This window comes from Vigna radiata, unplaced genomic scaffold, assembly GCF_000741045.1.
Source record: "Vigna radiata var. radiata cultivar VC1973A unplaced genomic scaffold, Vradiata_ver6 scaffold_100, whole genome shotgun sequence".
In the NCBI taxonomy this organism is placed as follows: Eukaryota; Viridiplantae; Streptophyta; class Magnoliopsida; order Fabales; family Fabaceae; genus Vigna; species Vigna radiata.
This window is the reverse complement of record NW_014544133.1, coordinates 1,246,277-1,251,324: the sequence shown is the minus strand read 5'-3', so window position 1 is coordinate 1,251,324 and position 5,048 is coordinate 1,246,277.

Here is a 5,048-nt window from a genome sequence, read left to right as displayed (position 1 = left end):
TAAAATAAAATATAATATAAATTAGATTAATTATAAGTTAAAAAATTAAATTTAATTAAATAAATTAAATTTTGTATTTTAGTAAAATTGGTTTGCATAAAAAATGTATTTTTTTAATCTAATTGATGAGTTGGATTTGACATATTGTATTCCGTTTTTATTTTTCCCTCCTAATCAAATACAGCTTAACTAAATATATAATTTATAGAGATGTAGTTTTGTAATGAATGAATAATAAAATATTTTAAATCTATTTCCAGCATTTAAAAGTCCATAGTATTTACTCTAAACATAAATTTTAAGTTTAAAAAGGAACAAATTTAACACACTTCAACCAAACTGGGGACAAAAGAAACAATTAAACCTAAATTTTATAAACCTTAAAAAGAAAATCTTACAACTCATTGTTCAACAATTTTTTTTTAAATGCAATTCCTGATGGTGGAGCAGTTGATGCTATTGGTAGGTAGGTTTGAAATATAGAGTTTAGTTGCTTAATTAACTCGTATTTTAAGATTATATAGCCTACCTAGATTAAACATTACATAGCCTATGCCACTTTTTAAATAATATATTTGAAATTTTATTCAGATATATAATATTTTATGACTTAATTGGACATTTTTAAAAAATTTAACTAAATCTGAAATTGTATTTATATTTTATAGTATGCCTTGTTAATAAAATAACAATAAGTCATAGATTTTACATTGAATTTTAATGTTTAAATTATCTTTTTTTTCCTCTTTTCACTTCCTTTTTTTTATTGATGACTGAATACTCACCCCACTGGCCTTTCAGTTAGTTAAATAAATACAAGTTAAGGTGTAATTTTTTGTTGGTTCTAAAATATTTTCAAATAAACAATGAGAAAAACGATTGAGTGGATTAGATACCAAGCAACGACTTCCTTACATGAAAGGTTTTAAAATGTCATTAAATTGAGTTCAGAAAATATATTCTCTGAAATATTTATTTATTTTGGTTTACTTTTTAAAAAATTATATCATGTTTTTTTTGGAAAAATAAAAAGTGATTTTGTTTTAAAATGTCAAATCAAATCAATCACTCAATCTAGTTTGGTTTGATTTACTACAAATTGATAAATTAATAAATTAAACAAGTTAACTCATTTAATTATATTTTTCTCTTTTTAATTCTAACAAAAATTATAATTTTTTAATTGAAATCTATTTTTTTAATCAAAATCTAAATAAAATTTAATTCAAATACGAGTTTACAAAATAGAACAATATAGTTCGAATGAGTATATTAGAAGTGAGTTTTAGGCCTAACTCAACCCCACAGAACCGGCTATGGGTGGAATAGAAAAAGAAATGTCCACTTAGAACTCGCTAGGATAGGCTTTAACCGTGACTCTAATATCATGTTAGAAGTGAGTTTTAGACCTAACTCAATCCCACAAAAATCGGCTTGTAAGGTGAGGTTTGAACCTCACTTATATATTAGAATTTGGCCTTATCTCTAGTTGATGTAGGACTTCCAACACACTCCCTTCACGCCGAGGTATAGACATCTCGTGCGTGATAGTAGAAATTGGGTGGTCCGAATTAAATATAAAAGAACATTTAATTTTTTTTAAATAATATTTATAATTTATGGATGAGTTGGTGGATTATTTTTTATCTTGTGTTGAAATGTATAATTCTTTTTAAATTCAATCCAATTTGAATTTGTGATGTAAATTTTAACCTATTTTTATGATTTTAGATTATGTTAATAAAAGACTACATTAATTTTTTTTTTCTAAAAAGAGTAAATATTCTTAAATAATAATATAAAAAAAAACACGATATCCATTTTCTCATCTTCATCGTGGTTATAATAAGTTTAAGTACTTTATACAAAATTGCATCGATGGTAATATGAAGAAAAAAATAAGTATGATTAAAGTGACAAAGATAATATCACGAAAGCACTTATTCCATTCCCTTGAAAGATGTTGACCACTATAAACAAACTTTAAACTTTAGCATTCAAATTTCAACATCACTTGCCAAACACTACCTTCACCCAATCAATATCTTTTATCCAAACCTTGTTCTTACATATACACTAATATTCCAACAAAATATTTTTATCATATATTTGATTGTATACAAAATAACAATTCAAAGAAGTGATTTAAACTGTAACATTTTAATTTTTTTAAGTTTACTATGTAATTATTTAAGAAAAAAAAAACTTTATTATGAGTCTTATAGTTTAATTAATATTTTATTTAATTTTTAAAATAGAAAAATATTTTACTATACCAAGACATAGGTTACTGCGCGGTGACAGTGAGGTAACATAAAGAGTAAGGTTGGTCTTACGAAACGTCTAAAGCAATTTGTCGTTTTCTTGTCAGAATTTTAAATTTTTTTTCTTTCTATTTTTTAATTTTGCAGATCGAGTGCATTGAATTACGTGGATGTCGTTTTGGGAAAAGCAAAGTCATTAATGTGCGTTTTGTGAATGTCCTCTACGGTTTCGTCTCTTTCACCACTTCCAAACACCATCAAGCCCTTTCAAATCACGTTGACCCACACCACGCGTTTGACCCTTCATTTATCATCAATCTATGGACGCTCATGATTCACCCTAATGTATCTGGACTTCACCGCCACTTTACGCTAACTTTTTTCAATTATACACCAAATCACAAATAATATTATAAAACTAATAATACTGAAAATTATCACCTTTTAAAATTACCATTTAATAATAAAATAATCCTACCAAATTTTTAGAGACTAAATCCGATTTTTTTCCTATTAAAAATTAAACTAACATTTATTTATAATTTTATGAACTAAAATGGTTGTTTATATATCACAGTTATAAATTAGACGATTAATCGTTAGTGGGATATTTTTCCAAATTAGTTTTATGATTTGCACGATTATAAAGACAGACCTAACTATCAACTAACAGAGAGATTAGTTCAAATGGTGAATAATTATATTAATTGGACTGCAATTAAATAATTGTTAATTAAAAACTTATTCAATTAAATAATTGTTAATTAAAAATTTGTTCTGAAATTTATAAATATAGGTTTCAACTAATAAAGTAAGTGATTTGAATGATCAAATATTGAATTAATTTTAACATCGAAAAGTATCATCTAAATGGTATTGGACAAACTAATACAAGAGACTTAGAACAAACGATAGTGTGTCAATCTCACTAGTGCAAAAACGCTGTTTAACGTCATCTATCAGATGTTGGTTTCGTAAAAACCCGACGTCTATTATTGCACGGTGGCATTATCGTAAATATATTGGTAAACTAGACGTCAGTTTCGATGTTAGGCGACGTCTATGACATCATAGACGTCGCACCTGCCTCAAACCGACGTCAAATTGCCTGAGGTATGTGATAAGACAGACAATTCGACGTCGTCTAGAAAAGGGCACTGACGTTCCAGTCTATGACAGGAAATCAAACGTCAAATGGTTCAGCTATAGATGTGGAATAGACATCGGATCCCCTGAACAAGCAACGTCGACTAGGCTACAATTAATGTTGTTCACCAAATTCCCAGGCGCTTAGACATCCCGTAGTCAAACGGCGACGTCTAAGGCCTATCTGGAAGGCAGGAAAACAAAAATCCTTCAATTTAGACGTCAGTTCTGAACGTAAGCGACGTCTACGTTCCTGTAATTGATTATTTTCAACAAATTTGAGGGTTTTAGACGTCGGCTAGGAGGGGCACCAACGTGAACTACCCTGACAGGAAATCAAGCGTCAATCTTTTCAGCTTCTTTAAGAAGAATAGACGTCGGATCCCGATCAAACACTGACGTCTATAGACGTCGGTTTCTGGTGCAACCGACGTCCAATTTCATTTTAAATAGACCGCAGACCCTTCTAACCACTCAGTTTCTGATCGCGTCTTCATCTCTTCTCCTTTTTCTTTGCTTCTCCTCTTCTTTTACTCCCTTGCGCACCTCTACTTTTTATCTCTTCCAGCATTGCATTGTATTTTCTCATAACTTCATTGTCTTTGTCCTCTCCTTTTTCTCTCTTCATCCTAGGTGCGTGGTTTTTCTTATACTTACCGTTTAAACTTTCTTTAGTTTTTTATTGATTATCTTGTCGTTCAACTGATTAAAATTTGCCTTTTGTGTTGTGTTTTAGTGCAGTTTTGATCCACTCTTTGGGTAACATAGTGCAAGATTCTCCCTTTGCTAGTTTCCTCACTAAAAGAGTGGCGATCTTTTGAGTTTTCTAGTTCTTCNGACCCAAAATGGAACTTGGGTCCTTGTCTACTTCTCGACACCGTAATTTTTTTTTTTGTTGCGGTTGAATAATGGGAAGTAGCCATGGACCTAGGTTCGGTTTTGGGTTGAAAGTACTAGAAGATTTAAAAGACGCAAGCTGTTTTTGTGGGGAAACTAGCGAGAGGAGAGTGTTACACAATGCTACCGAAAGCCTGGATCAAAACTGCACTAAAACACAAAGTCGTTGTTAGACGTCGGTTAATGCCATGTCTGACGTTTATAAGAACATAGACGTCGATTAGTGTCATTTTAAGCCTCTTTATATATTCATGTTGACGTCGGTTTAAGCATAGCTGGACGTCTATATAGAGTAATTAGACGTCGATGTAAGTATAAGCAGACGTCTATATAGATGTCGGTGGATATTGTTAACTGACATTTATATGGACGTCAGTTCTAACGAATTTCGACGTCCCATAGACGTCACCCGTATAGACGTCGGTTATGAGAATGACGTTAAAAGCTCAAATTAACCGACGTTAAAAAACATTTTTGCACTAATGTCTTTTGAACTATTACTTAAACATTGAACATTAATCTCTATCTTACACTACTCGAAATAATGCATATATTAATTTTATGTAACACAAGTTAATTTTCAAATAATAACCAAATATTATTTAAAAAGAGTGAAATAAATTGATAATATTTAAATGTTTACTTGCCTCTTTCTTCTAATTATAAATTGTATTGTCCAACGGTTAATTTGTTTATACATCAACCAAATAAACGTCACAATTTTCATATATACATATATAT